Source organism: Salvelinus sp. IW2-2015, linkage group LG15 (assembly GCF_002910315.2).
Source record: "Salvelinus sp. IW2-2015 linkage group LG15, ASM291031v2, whole genome shotgun sequence".
NCBI lineage: Eukaryota > Metazoa > Chordata > Actinopteri > Salmoniformes > Salmonidae > Salvelinus > Salvelinus sp. IW2-2015.
In genome coordinates, this window is record NC_036855.1 from 6449712 (window position 1) to 6466091 (window position 16380).

The 16380-nt window shown below is 45.2% G+C and overlaps 1 long non-coding RNA gene across 1 annotated transcript; it reads right to left on the minus strand.

Annotated features, from left to right (window-relative positions):
* Positions 1–2270: 2270 nt before the first annotated feature.
* LOC111973873 (uncharacterized) lies at positions 2271–16088 on the minus strand. The gene is made up of 3 exons (XR_002878651.2): positions 15861–16088; positions 13200–13335; positions 2271–2745 (listed from the first exon to the last, which is right to left on the minus strand). It is a non-coding gene; the product is annotated as an uncharacterized lncRNA (long non-coding RNA).
* Positions 16089–16380: the final 292 nt, after the last annotated feature.

The window sequence follows — 16380 nt, forward strand, 5'->3', positions numbered from 1 at the left end:
TACCCTTGGTTGCTTAGGAAAGCCTTAAGTGAAGCACTCTAGTAGTAGACTGAAAACTCAACCTGTGTTCAAAGGAGTGGAATTTAAATGAACGTAAAGCAGCAGGGCTCCTTCTCCAGCACCTGGTCTGAGTGAGCAGAGTGTGGTACAGCACACAGAGAGTGACAGGTTATTCCACTGACCTGCAGCAGCCTTGGTCCTTACTGTGCTCTGTTAATATGAAAGGCCTGCCTGCCTGCGTGCCTGTGTGTGTGTGGCGAGGGGATGAGAGAGACGTGACACTGGGAGACGCACCTGTATCAGACGTCTGTAACACCACTTCACACCAGACACTCAGTACACACACACTCACACCCAGCTGGGATATATTGATGCCTGTGTTCATTACCGCTGATGTGTCTCTCTTAGTGTGTGTGTCTTCCTCCCCTTGCCGCTGCTGAGCTGTTGTCTTTCAGTGTCTCACACTCTCTCTGTCATGGCATCCGGTTTCCAGGACACAGTGTTCAGGTAGAGGAAGAAGAGCTACTGCAGGCAGTGGATACGCTGAGGGACGGGGAGAGGACAGTCTGTCCAGCAGATGGAGCCCCACCTCGTCCCACACCTCATGGCTCTCCCGAGCGCTGTCATCCCGGAGGTATCAATACGATCAACACACCTTTTTCATCAGATTGATCAGTTATGGGGTTTTGCAACAAAAAAATGCAATGCTCAGAATTAAAGTTAACTGATTACATTTACTTGTAGAGGTGGGAAGAACATTTTAGCACACTAGTGAAATACATATCGTTGTGCATTTTAAGTTCACACCCCCTCTCATCCTCAAGTCTTATTATCAGTGCTGGAAAAAGTACACAACTGTCATACTTGAGTAAAAGTAAAGATACCTTAATAGAAAATGACTCAAGGAAAAGTGAAAGTCACCGAATAAAATCCCAATTGAGTAAAAGTCAAAAAATATTTGGATTTAAATATTGAGCGAAGAGGAGTGACAAGCGAAGGAAACCAATTGAACTAAATGAACTACAAACAAATGGACCTGAAAGATTTATATGTACTTTCATTTATTTTTATCCTTTGAATAAAATCAAAGGATAAAAATAAATGAAAGTACATATAAATCTTTCAGGTCCATTTGTTTGTAGTTCATTTAGTTCAATTGGTTTCCTTCGCCTGTCACTCCTCCTCGCTCAATATTTAAATCCAAATATTTTTTGACCTTTCAAAAGTTTGGGGTCACTTAGAAATGTGCTTGTTTTTGAAAGAGAAGCGAGTTTCTTGTCCATTAAAATGACATCAAATTGATCAGAAATACAGTGTAAATGACTATTGTAGTGGGAAACGGCAGATTTCTTATGAAATATCTACATAGGCGTACAGAGGCCCATTATCAGCAAACATCACTCCTGTGTTCAAATGGTATGTTGTGTTAGCTAATCCAAGTTTATAATTTTAAAAGGCAAATTTATCACATTAGAAAACCCTTTTGCAATTATGTTAGAACAGCTGAAAACTGTTGTTCTGATTAAAGAAGCAATAAAACTGGCCTTGTTGAGACTGGTTGAGTATCTGAAGCATCAGCATTTGTGGGTTCAAAATGGCCAGAAGTAAAGACCTTTCTTCTGAAACTCGTCAGTCTATTCTTGTTCTGAAAAATGAAGGCTATTCCATGCGAGAAATTGCCAAGAAACTGAAGATCTGGTACAACGCTGTGTACTACTCCATTCACAGAACAGGGCAAACTGGCTCTAACCAGAATAGAAAGAGGAGTGGGAGGCACCGGGTGCACAACTGAGCAAGAGGACAAGTACATTAGAGTGTCTAGTTTGAGAAACAGACGCCTCACAAGTCCTCAACTGGCAGCTTCATTAAATAGTACCCCCAAAACACCAGTCTCAATTTCAACATTGAAGGGGCGACTCTGGGATGCTGGCCTTCTAGGCAGAGTTCCTCTGTCCAGTGTCTGTGTTCGTTTGCCCATCTAATCTTTTATTTTTATTGGCCAGTTTGAGATATGGCTTTTTCTTTGCAACTCTGCAACTCAGCAAAAAATGTGCTTTTCTTTCAAAAACAAGGACATTTCTAAGTGAACCCAAACTTTTGAACGGTAGTGTACATAAGTATCAAAATAAAATATAATTGCTAAAATATACTTAAGTATCAAAAGAAAAAGTTCAAATTTCTAGTTCCTTATATTAAGCAAACCAGACGGTACCATTTCCTTGTTTTTTTATTTATTTACGGATTGCCAGGGGCACACTCCAACACTCAGGCATTACAAACAAAGCATGTGTTTTAATGTTTCAGTGAGTCCGCTAGACCAGAGGCAGTAGGGATGACCAGGGATGTTGTGTAAATTACACAATTTTCCTGTCCTGCTAAGCATTCAAAATGTAACGAGTCATTTTGGGTGTCAGGGAAAATGTATGGAGTAAAAAGTAAATTATTTTCTTTAGGAATGTAGTGAAGTAAAAGTTGTCAAATATAAATAGCACAGTAAAGTACAGATACCCATAAAAACGACTTAAGTTTTACTTTCAAGTATTTTTACTGAAGTATTTTACACCACTGATTATTACCACAGCTTTCAGGAAGTCAAGAAGCTCTTGGTATCCCATGGCAACAGGCCTGACAGCGCTTGGTTTCTGTGGGTTAAACCACAGCAGACATTCTGTGGGGCTGGGCGGACACTCCGCCGTCCAGGACTCAGCCATCTTCCCCTGCAGTTCCTTCAGACACTGCTAAATCCTGGAAAGGGACAGAGACATGCCACTCACAATAAACCTCTGACTGTCACTGCCATCACATACCCCATAATAGTACTGTATCCCCCCCCCACACACGCACACGCGCACACGCACACGCGCACACACACACACGCACGCACGCACGCCGCCAACGCACGCACGGCACGCACGCACGCACGCACGCACGCACGCACGCACGCACGCACGCACGCACGCACACGCAACGCACGCACGCACGCACGCACGCACGCACACACACACACACACACACACACACACACACACACACACACAACACCACACACACACACACACACACACACACACACACACACACACACACACACATTCCCAACCTGAGAGAGACACATCAGCGGTAATGAACACAGGCATAATATATCCCAGCTGGGTGTGAGTGTGTGTGTACTGAGTGTCTGGTGTGAAGTGGTGTTACAGACGTCTGATACAGGCTCGTCTCCCAGTGTCACGTCTCTCTCATCTCCTCGCCACACACCGACAGGCAGACAGGCCTTCCATATTAACAGACTGCATCAGCAATTCTGTCTCCCCTTTAATGTGACAGATTAGAAATGACAATCCGCGGGCTCAACATGTTTAGTAGTTTCCATGCAAATCAATGCTAGCGCTCGTCGTGTGTGTTGTGTGTGTGTGGTGTGTGTGTGTGTGTGTGTGTGTGTGTGGTGTGTGTGTGTGTGTGTGTGGTGTGTGTGTGTGTGTGTGTGTGTGTGTGTGTGTGTGTGTGTGTTGTTGGTGGGTGTGGTTGTGTTGTGTGTGTGTGTGTGTGTGTGTGTGTGTGTGTGTGGTGTGTGTGTGTGAGGGAGGGAGGGAGGGAGGGAGGGATGCAGGGAAGGAGGGAAAAAGAGAGAGAGAGAGAAAAGGAAACAGCACCAGTTTACTAGCACCCAGCTCATCCACCACCCCAGGCCTATAAAGCGCCTCCTGTCCGCTCCCAGACCATGATGCACACATCCAGATGTCTTCCAATGATGACACATTAAATAATGACACTTTCATTCCAGGGGGAAAACGTGAGGCATAAAACATTATAGACTTTAACGATCTGTATCTAAATCGCTGTGGATTGAATACTGCACAGAGTTGCTTTTAGTTGGCCAGAGGAAAGCTCTATATAAACATACTGTATACACAGAATATTTAATTATTTATTTGATGCTAAGTTGCTGACTGACAGAAAGCCCGAATACTTCGGGGTAGTGGTGGAGTGTTTGTGAAACCACAGAGGACATCAGAGTGGTGATAGGTTGTGTTGGAGGGAACTGAAACTCTCCCAGTCAGGAGAATGATCACCCAGAGCTAGTTGTAACACAACACTAGCTCCAACTAACTCCTGTCACTAACAGCTTGTGTGAGAAACGCTGATAGCATTTTAATTGCTGTTTTTTTTATTTATTGTATGACTTCTATGGCCTTATCTTGGAGGTCACAGGGTTCAAGTATGACAGGATCAAATTAAATCGAGAGAAAGGTTTTCTTGTGCATAATAATCTAGTCAGCATATCCCTGAGTACGCATGGTTTGATCCACCAAATAAAGCAATAGGACTGGAAACCTTGTCGTCCTAAAAACCAGTTACTTCTGGTTTGATCTGCTATTCCCATGGGGGAAGTCAATAGGGAAAGAATGGGGTTTTGGAATAATGGCCCGAAAATCAGGTCTAATGTTAACACAGGCTTAGAATATCTTATATGTTTTCTTCTGTGAGATAATATCAGTCAGTTAACATGACCTGTATGAATTATGAAGCCTTTATGTGCTTCTTTTGATTACATAAATGCTTCAAAATAGCTGATGAAGATTATATCATAGAACAAAACGKATAAGATCTCCTCAGCCTGTGTTTACTACAGACCTTATTTTCGGCGTTTATCCAGAAGCCCTAAAAAAAACATTAATTTCCCCATAGGCTTTGGCCAACGAGSCATGGCGGAGTTAGCCTCCGTTAGTGTCTACAAAAAGATGTCATTACTATTGCTCTCTATACAACACAGAACAAGAAATCACTAGTTCCACTCTACCAACCAAATCAAATACGTCTGACATTTGTTTTAGCCCACATTTCTAGCTGTTACTATTACTGTGTGAATGGTCTAATGTGAGTGATATGAGAGGCAGATAAAGTCAGTCTATTTGATGTTAGTCGTAAATGTGAATGTGTGTTCTGGGCCCCCCCCGGGGCTTTACTCATACAGCGGGTCTTAAATGAGCTTCCATCTGGGCCTTCAGTCTGCCTCCTCAACTCCATCGAAACACACCATTTTACTCCCACACCTCTCTGTTTCCCTCTTTATATTCAGTACCGGTCAAAAGATTTAGAACACCTACTCATACAAGGGGTTTTCTTTATTTGCACTATTTTCTACATTGTAGAATAATAGCGAAGACATCAAAACTATGAAATAACACATATGGAATCATGTAGTAAACAAAAAAGTGTTAAACAAATCAAAATATATTTGAGATTTGAGATTCTTCAAATAGCCACCCTTTGCCTTAATGACAGCTTTGCACACTCTTGGCATTCTTTCAACCAGCTTCACCTGGAATTATTTCATAAAATTCTCAAAGGAGTTCCCACATATGCTGAGCAGTTGTTGGTTGCTTTTCCTGGAAGTGCTCAGCATATGTTGAAACTCCTTCAAGACTGTTGGAAAAGCATTTCAGGTGAAGCTGCTTGAGTGAATGCCAAGAGTTCAAAGTTGTAATCAAGGCAAAGGGTGGCTATTTGAAGAATCTCAAATCTCAAATATATTTTGATTTGTTTAACACTTTTTTGGTTACTACATGATTCCATATGTGTTATTTCATAGATTTGATGTCTTCAATATTATTCTACATTGTAGAAAATAGCACAAATAAAGAAAAACCCTTGAATGAGTAGGTGTTCTAAACCTTTAGACCGGAAGTGTAGAAAGATGCCGGGGCGAACACACGTAAACACATATGGCCATACACAGCCACACGCACACGCACACACGCACACACGCACACGACACACTCACACGACACACTCACACGACACGCACACACACACACGACACGCTCACACGCACACGACACGCACACACACACATCCCCTACTTCTCTCCCACCCCTCTCTCATCTCTCTTTTCTGCTCATTACAGCTTTGAAGGTTCACTGTAGGATTTAGTTTGATTGAATGTGTGTGTGCCACCTGCCAGACTGGGGGGTGAACTCAGGGTGTGTGGACTATGTGAAGGAGTCCTCCCCTCCCAGCTCTCCACAATGCCCCACCTTTAGCCCCGAGGTGTGGGAACTACCTGCAAATTAATCAACTCTATGGGATTAGCCTCAACCACAATTACTTTCACTGCACACAGCTCACAAGCTGCAGAGAGATAGCGCCAGTTAATGCAGAGAGATCGATACAGCTAACGCAAAGAGATAGAGACAGCTAATGCAGAGAGGTAGAGACAGATAATGCAGAGAGATAGAGACAGCTAATGCAGAGAGATAGAGACAGCTGATACAGAGAGAAAGGGACAGCTAATGCAGAGAGATAGAGACAGTTAATGCAGAGAGGTAGAGACAGCTAATGCAGAGAGATAGAGACAGCTAATGCAGAGAGTGTAAGAAGTTAATGCAGAAGGTAGAGACAGATGATGCAGAGAGATAGAGACAGATAATTGGCAGAGCGAAGAGACAGCTGATGACAGAGAGATAGAGGACAGCTAATGTGGAGAGATAGAGACAGCTAATGTGGAGAGATAGAGACAGCTAATACAGAGAGTGGACCTAAATGCAGAGATAGAGACAGCTAATGCAGAGAGATAGAGACCCTAATGCAGGCAGAATAGACACAGCTAATGCGAGAAATAGAGACAGCTAATGCAGAGAGATAAGAAGACAGCTAATGCAGAGAGATAGAGACAAGCTAATGCAGAGAGATAGACAGCTAATGCAGAGAGATAGAGACAGTAATGCAGAGAGATAGAGAGAGAGATAAAGAAAAAGCCGGACAGAGAAGAAACAACAACAGTTTGGCACAAAATTGAAGATACAGAAAAGAACGCCGGTCAAATTTTCCTCCATGTGAAAATAAAACGGACAGAGCAGAGGTGGAGAGGACACTAAGTTAAAAGCTGAACAAAAGCTGAGAGATGAGTGGAGAGAGGTTTCTTTAGGGTATCTCGACAAACACATGTCAATCATCTCCCTTACTCCTTATCCAACCGACAATCTAATTGTTTTTCAGATTGGGCTATAGAAAGACATCGCAAGCCATCCTGTAGCCACCACCCCCCCTCCTCCCCACCCTCTCTCCCCAAAGAAAGGAGTGATCGGATGGCTTTTAAAAAATATGATGGTACATTTCACAAGCTCTGTGACTCAGAAGCCCAATCCTGTGATTAGTCAGTGCTTTGACTTTATCTTAAGTTCCTTGTCAAAATTAATTTAGTGTGGGTGGGCTGTCTGTCGCGCTCCAGGGAGAGGAGAGCAGAGAAAGGTCAGGAAGAGATCCCTTTCCCTTTCAAATAATCCCCAGCTTCAAACAGACTGGCCACCTGGGAACCAAATATCTGCCCCATCAAAGGGCCCTATCTACACTAGAATGAGAGTGAATGGGGTAAATGAACAGCCTGAAAATGGATCCTCCACGTCCTGCCTGTGGCCACTTAGTGCCCTCAACCTTGCACAGAGACCGCCCGCACACACACACACGAGCGTGCACAGACAGACACGTATGCAGACAATGATGATACATATCAACACAATTCATATTTAAGGTACACACACACACACAACACACACACACCACACACACACACACACACACACACACACACACACACAACACACACCACACACACACACACACAGAGATATAACTAGGAGATAGATTGGCAGGCGACTAGTGTAAGCCACTTGCTGAAAAGCGTCGGCGGCCCTTGGCCTGCGCTGACACTTCATAGAGACCTTTTCTGCTGGCCTCTAATGTGTCCCTTGATGAAACATAATGGATTACAGTATTTCAATTTGGGGAGCCGGGCCGTAGCCAGCCTATTCCTTCAATTAGGGAACAGCTCTATGGCAAATCTTCTGACATCTGAGACTGGAGCAGGCCAGCCAGTCTGACCCACACACTGTTAAAGCCTTCCTTCATGGGAGCAGGCCAGCCAGTCTGACCCACACACTGGTTAAAGCTTCCTTCATGGGAGCAGGCCAGCCAGTCTGACCCACACACTGGTTAAGTCTTCCTTCATGGGAGCAGGCCAGCCAGTCTGACCCACACACTGGTTAAAGCCTTCTTCATGGGCGCAGGCCAGCAGTCTGACCCACACACTGGTTAAAGCCTTCCTTCATGGGAGCAGGCCAGCCAGTCTGACCCACACACTGGTTAAAGCTTCCTTCCTATGGGAGCAGGCCAGCCAGTCTGACCCAACACTGGTTAAAGCCTTCCTTCATGGGAGCAGGCCAGCCAGTTCTGACCCACACACTGGTTAAAGCCTTCCTTCATGGAGCAGGCCAGCCAGTCTGCCCACACACTGGTTAAAGCCTTCCTTCATGGGAGCAGGCCAGCCAGTCTGACCACACACACGTGTTAAAGCCTTCCTTCATGGGAGCAGGCCAGCCAGTCTGACCCACACACTGGTTAAAGTCTTCCTTCAGGGGAGCAGGCAGCCAGTGACCCACACACTGGTTAAAGCCTTCCTTCATGGGCGCAGGCCAGCCAGTCTGACCCACACACTGGTTAAACGCCTTCCCTTCATGGGAGCAGGCCAGCCAGTCTGACCCACAACTGGTTAAAGCCTTCCTTCATGGGAGCAGGCCAGCCAGTCTGACCCCCACACTGGTTAAAGCCTTCCTTCATGGGAGCAGGCCAGCCAGTCTGACCCACACACTGGTTAAGCCTTCCTTCATGGGAGCAGGCCACAGTCTGACCCAACACACTGGTTAAAGCCTTCCTTCATGGGGCAGGCCAGCCAGTCTGACCCACACACTGGTTAAAGTCTTCCTCATGGGAGCAGGCCAGCCAGTCTGACCCACACACTGGTTAAAGCCTTCCTTCATGGGAGCAGGACCAGTCTGACCCACACACTGGTTAAAGTCTTCCTCATGGGAGCAGGCCAGCCAGTCTGACCACACACTGGTTAAAGTCTTCCTTCATAGGAGCAGGCCAGCCAGTCTGACCCACACACTGGTTAAAGTTCTTCCTTCATGGGAGCAGGCCAGCCAGTCTGACCCACACATGGTTAAAGCCTTCCTTCATGGGAGCAGGCCAGCCAGTCTGACCCACACACTGGTTAAAGCTTCCTTCATGGAGCAGGCCAGCCAGTCTGACCCACACACTGGTTAAAGTCTTCCTTCATGGGAGCAGGCCAGCCAGTCTGACCCACACACTGGTTAAAGTCTTCCTTCATGGGAGCAGGCCAGCCAGTCTGACCCACACTGGTTAAAGTCTTCCTTCATGGGAGCAGGCCAGCCAGTCTGACCCACCACTGGTTAAAGTCTCCTTCATGGGAGCAGGCCAGCCAGTCTGACCCACCCACTGGTTAAAGTCTTCTTCATGGGAGCAGGCCAGCCAGTCTGACCCACACACTGGTTAAAGTCTTCCTTCATGGAGCAGGCAGCCAGTCGACCCACACACTGGTTAAAGTCTCCTTCATGGAGCAGGCCAGCCAGTCTGACCCACACACTGGTTAAAGACTTCCTTCAGGATCGGGGCAGTGCAGCTCACTCTCTTTCTTTCTCTCTTTCTCGCTCTCCCCTCGTCATCCTGCATCCCCTTACTCTCTTCTCTCCATAACTTGTCCCAGCACTGATAAGTAGATTAGGCAGCAGGTGTGTGTGTGACTGTGTGTGCACGTGTGTGACGAGGCCCACCCTGGTGGAAGTACTATTTGAGTGGAGCCTCAAATGGCTGAAATGAGTCCAAGGCTGACCGACCAGAGGTGCAGACTGAGTGGGATCGCCTTATTTTTTGCCCAATTCCCATTCCTTTGTTCTCATAATGGTTATCCCTCTCTCCCATCCACAGGAACAAAATAAGCCTTTAATGTTAGAAGGCAGAAACAATGGTTTGGCCTTCAGTAATAAGCCTTGAATTACCACAAGGGTTTTTTTCTCAAGATGTGGAATCTTTATTTATTTCATTCCCACCCCCCGTCCCGCACCCCAAAAAAGAGGTGAAAAACGGGGTGAGACACAGACGCTAGGCTAATGTGCTAGAGTGAGAGGCTTTGTTCAGCCGCCACATTTAGCCTGTCCCTCATCGTCTGTCCTCGCCCTCACAGCAGCAAAAGGATAAAGAGCTGAAATGTACCTAGATTTTACCATCTCTCTTTCGCCCTCTCTATCCCCTCCCTATGCACCATCTCCTCTGGTCCTCTCTATCTCCCTCCCTATGCCCCATCTCCTCTGGTCCTCTCTATCTCCCTCCCTATGCACCATCTCCTCTGGTCCTCTCTATCTCCTCTCCTATGCCCCATCTCCTCTGGTCCTCTCTATCTCCCTCCCTCCCTATGCACCATCTCCCCTCCTGGTCCTCTCTATCTTCCCTCCCTCCTATGCCACCATCTCCATCGCCTCTCACCTCTCCCTCTCCTATGCCCCATCTCCTCTGGTCCCTCTCTTATCCCTCCCTCCCTATGCACCATCTCCTCTGGTCCTCTCTATCTCCCTCCCTCCTATGCACCATCTCCTCTGGTCCTCTCTATCTCCCTCCATGCCCATCTCTCTGGTCCTCTATCTCCTCCATCCCTTATGACATCTCCTCTGGTCCTCTCTATCTCCTCCTCCTATGCACATCCTCCTCTGGTCCTCTCTATCTCTCCCTCCCTATGCACCATCTCCTCTGGTCTCTCTTCCCTCCCTCCCTATGCACCATCTCCTCTGTCCTCTCTATCTCCTCCCTCCCTATGCACCATCTCCTCTGGTCCCTCTCTATCTCCCTCCCTCCCTATGCCCCATCTCCTCTGGCCTCTCTATCTCCCTCCCTCCCTATGCCCCATCTCCTCTGGTCCTCTCTATCTCCCTCCTCCCTATGCACCATCTCCTCTGGTCCCTCTCTATCTCCTCCCTCCCTATGCCCCATCTCCTCTGGCCCTCTCTATCTCCCTCCCTCCCTTTGCACCATCTCCTCTGGTCCTCTCTATCTCCCTCCCTCCCTATGCCCATCTCCTCTGGTCCTCTCTATCTCCCTCCCTCCCTATGCACCATCTCCTCTGGTCCTCTCTATCTCCCTCCCTCCTATGCCCCATCTTCCTCTGGTCCCTCTCTATCTCCCTCCCTCCCTATCACCATCTCCTCTGGTCCCTCTCTATCTCCCTCCTCCTATGCCCATCTCCTCTGGTCCTCTCTATCTCCCTCCCTCCCTATGCCCCATCTCCTCTGGTCCCTCTCTATCTCCCTCCCTCCCTATGCACCATCTCCTCTGGTTCCTCTCTCTCTCAATATGTGCCATCAAAACATTGAGAGTCTCCTCCATGTCACCCTGTCCTGGGTGTCATATGCTTTCAAAGAGAGAGAGAACGAAGGAAAGAGACCGACAGACATAATATAGGGTGGCCTGTCTAGCCAGCCCATGCGGGGGGACAAGAATAATGTGGTAATATTGGAGCACAGGTTGCCATCAAAGTGTTGTTCACACACCTCAAAAAGAGTCAGTGGTATGTGGTGAGAAAAGTAGCTGTAACGTTCCCTTTCATGTATAAATCCCAAGATGGGATATGATTAAAATGTATGCTTAAACTGTCTATGCTAGATTGGCATAACAGTCCAGACAGGCACATATCTTAAGTTAAGATTCACTCCTTTACTATAAGCAGATATAGTTATCATGCTGTGTCATAAATGGATGGAATACTCTGAATGGGTATCAGTATTGAAACACAATAAAAGGGAGACAGTCAATCAGAGGATATTTATCTGCATTATTGCTGTAAAAGCATGTTCTTTCATATGGATTGGRGAAAGATCTCTTCATTGTAAAGGGCACATTGAGATTAGTGAATTTTCTAAGGCTTGAAGTCTCTGCTTCGTGATGTTTTTAGACGGAATTGTCTTGAAGCTCACAAAATATCTAAATGTAAACGAAGAGCGTTTTAAAAACCATTCACTCCTCAAATTCACCTGTAATATCTGTACATTTTCATAATGAGCCAAATATGTTTGTTTTTTGCTACCCAAAGTTGCAAAGGAAATGTTGTGATCTAATTAATAAACACAAGAGACCAGCAAAATTGATAAAAGAGTGTGGTTGCATAGCAGGAACAGTGACATCTAGTGGTCAAAACCTGGTACTTTCCCACTACTTTAAGGTAAATAATGCAAGCGAAGCAATACTCCAAGCCACAGCTTCATAATACTTGTCAAACACAGAGAACTGATACTGTATATTGGTTGTTGGGGTGGGATTGGTCTGGGGGGGGTCCGTGGGTGGCTTTTACATTCTTTTGGGGGGGATTCCTTTGTGTCTTAGTCATTGTTAGGAAGACGTTTGGTCCAAATCGGATGTTGGGTACATTTATAGAATATTATCTGAATCCTACACGTTTAAATTGTCCAATTTGGGTGCAATGAATTAGCTAAATTTCTTAGAGATCATAATAATGTTTCAGGAATCGTATCTGTTACTAACTACAGAAACTATTTCAGAACAATGGTGGGTGTCTAAATCCCATTTCTTGTGCATTTTGAGGTGGAATGACCCTCTTCTCAATGTTAATGTATTGAACACAACACATTATTCAGTCTGGGACTCCACTTCAAATGTGCCCATCTACACAGAGGAGCACAAGGACAAGAATTGGGACATGTCAGCTCAAAACTGAATGTGTGTGTAAATTTGTGCATGTGTGCGCGACTGTGTGCTTGCGTGCCAGTGTCCCGTCTGTCTGCGTGCCTGTGTGTGAGTGTGTGTGTGTATGTGTGTGTGTGTATGTGTGTGTCCCTGTCTGTCCGCTTATTTATGCCTGTGTGTGTGTGTGTGTGTGTGTGTATGTGCGTGCGTGTGTGTCCAAACTCTCGAGTTTCACCTCCTGTCAGAAGGACTTTGACAGTAAGAGAACCTCAGTGTGGCATAGATGGATCCTCTGGGCAACCGCATCAACCAACAAAGCTTCTCGGGATGACAAGCTCCTTTCTCTACCAAGAATACTGCTCATTCCACCAGATGGCATAGTGCCCAACTCTGACCACATCCTCTGCTGCATAGAACCTTCGCTGGCTGTGCTCACAGTCCAATAGAAGCATTAGGGCCGGGAGTTTCACCTGACCACATAACCTGACCAGAGCCCATATTCATAAAGCATCTCAGTAATGATCTAGAATCAGTTTAGWCTTTTAAATCATTAAGAATAAGAGGGGGGACCTGATCCTAGATCAGACAATTGGTGAATACGGGCCCTGGACAAACTCTGAGTCCTAGTTATAGCGGTTCTAAGAGATACTGACCTGCAGGCATTGAGCTTGACTTTGCCCTATGTGTTTTTGAGCAGCTGTTGAATGTCCAGCTCTCTGGGAAGCCCAGGAAGCAAGAGCTCTACGAAGGCATGATCCTGAGGAAGGGCCCCCTGCCACTCCATCCTGCCTGGAACACAGAGAGAGGGAGGGAGAAAAAGGAGAGTGACAATGAATGGAGAATAAAGGAGAAGATACTTGCTCACACAAGACATTCACAGTATCACAGATGAGAAATATTTTGTTTCAATGGATGTGTTTCTTAAAAAAAATTATAAATGAAAAACTATTGTATAGCTCCTATTGAATGCATTATGCATTCAGTAAATAATGAATGCAACAACAACCCATGGATGGACTAGATCTTCTTACACACGCACACGCACACGCACACGCACACGCACACGCACACACGCGCGCACGGCCGCCACCAGCACAACATATGAGACATTGTAATTTGATTTCTCCTCAAACAAGATTGTTATCAGGAGCCGTAAATCAACTGCACCTGAAACAAGAGGCAACTTATCACCAACAATAAAATGTTCCGCCTCATCCCTCCCTTTCCCTCTCTTCTGTTCCACTTACAGTAGAGGGACCCCTGATCAAAATGCATAGCCTCTGAGTATTATCAGCCAGTGACACTACAACCAGTTAACATAAAGAATATGTAAATAAATAACTAACTAGAAAGGGGTCTCTTCACTCAGGCTTTAAATAAACAATCCATCTCTGCGCACTTCAATCTCAAGCCCCCTATGTGAATAACACATCCTAAACAGCCAATTGTGGAGGGGCTCGGCCCATATGAACAGTGTAGTGGGGAAATATTTGATATGTATGCATATTATACATTCATGCCTTTTTTAAACAGCTTTTGAGACAAATCATTAATAATCGTCAATTGCCATAACTCAAAAATMTCAATTGCTTGCATATTCTCCATCATGCATGGTTTAATCTTATATTGGGGAATCTAATGAAATAAACTCCAATTTAGTCCAAAGTATCCGTAAGATATATCACGTCGGGGTCACCATCTACTGTAGTGGGGTAATATTTGATATGTATGCATATTCTATACTGTATGCCTTACATGCGACCCATAATAAGACTAAGCAGTTATCATATTCAAATATTTATCTGACTCCAAAAATATGATTTAGCAATATGCAAGAGACTATAGTTGAGTTACAGTATTAGGCAATCAAGAAAGGTCTGAGAATGGAGATCTAAATACAGACAGTGGCGACTCGTCATTCAGGGCTGTTTTGAGCCCCACCTGGATAGCTTCATAAAATTGAAAATAAATAAATATTTGTTGTCTGTTTTGCATGTTATTTTAGCATTAATACGTGCCGCATATCAGTTTGCAAACAATGTAAAACAAAAAAAATAATTGAGTTAATAAAGCCGCATACAAACATGGTCTCCTTTATGCTTCTTTAGTAAAGCAGCTCCAAAAAAGCAAGTGTTTCAGACTAGCTCAGTGCTTTCTGTGGTGGTGGGACAGCCAGCGGAAAATACGGAGCGTAGGAGTTGGTAATGTTCTCTAGTTGCGCCGTGATTGGCTTMGTGTTCTGTCACTCATGGGGACATTACGCCACCGTAAAATCTACGGGAAGAGCTAGGGGAAGAGCTCGAGCTTTGATTGGACTGATCATGTCAACATCATACCTTAAAAATCATAGCTAGCAAGCTAGACAAGCAGTCATCGTCATGAATCAATTCGACAATCTACTGGCAAAACTTTTTCAATCCTTGTCATATGCAGTTGGAAATCGCAAATTCAACAATGAGTGGTTTGGAAGGAATCAGGGGCTAACTACAAGCGTTGCAAAGTAATCACTAACCTGCTATTCAGTGGAGTGAAGGGCAAACATTCAACACCATGGGCCAGAAAAGGTTGAATACATTGGCCATGCTGTCAATCCAGCATGACTTCTGCTGCGTTCAAGACAACTGGGAACTCGAGCTCCGACTGAGAAAATACGTTTTGAACGGTGATCCAACTCGGAATTCCAAGTCGGGAACTTGGAATGATTCAACCTTGTTTGTTTTCGAGTTCCCAGTTGTCTTGAAAGCACCATAAATCCAGAGAATACCAGACTTTGATGACATAGTTTGATGACAACATTTTCCCACAGGAAGCACCGCCATGCCAATTTCCTGTTCAAGTGAGCACAGCACAACAAGGTGAGTCCAAAAATGTATTGTATGCTGCTGCATAAATGATGTAAATTGCCAGGGAGATAGTATTACTTTCTTAGCTACAGTATACATACAGTAAGTGTATGTTGTGTAGTAAGCTGTTAGTAGCACACGTGCCTCACCCTAATTATTTGGTCCATTTCCCCCTCATAACTTAGCCTACTGCTCTGACTGAGGTGGTGCACATGTAGCCTATAGCCTGTTTTAGAGAAACGTAATCATCAAATATTGTAAGTGCTTTCATGTCYGCTTATATACCGCCTTCATTTATTGTAGCGTTATGACTTGGTGTAGAGAGAGAACTGTAAAAACAGCCCATGTTCTGAATTGTTTCGCTGTTCATTTCAAAAGTGATGAACAAATAGTTATAGTTATAGTTAAATAGTTATGTCCATCCTAGCTCGCTCATGAATGTCTTGATTAAAATGACGGATTTCCTCTTACCCACTCGTTGTCCTGTCACGCCCTGATCTGTTTCACCTGTCTTTGTGATTGTCTCCACCCACCTCCAGGTGTCACCCGTTTTCCCCATTAGTCCCTGGGTATTGATTCCGGAGTTCCCTGTTTKTCTGTTGCCAGTTTGTCTTGTCAAGTCAACCAGCATGTTTTTCAAGTCAACCAGACCCGTGCCTGCCTTGACTTTGAACCCGCCTGCCTGACCATACTGCCTGCCCTGACCTCAAGCCAGCCTGCCACTCTGTACCTCCTGGACTCTGACCTTGTTTATGATCCTTTGCCTGTCCATGACCATTCTCTTGCCTGCCCCTTGGATTTGTCGTGGAAATGTCCTGTATTACTCAATAAAGAGAGAGAGAGAGCCAACCACACACAAGTCAGAGTTAAATTATATATTCCATCTTTAATATATATACAAGCTTCACCAAAGCCCTTTAATGACTCTCAGATCAATTCAGTGTCTATAAATGAATTCTCTGAGAGTCCTTACAAAACAATTCTTAGTTTC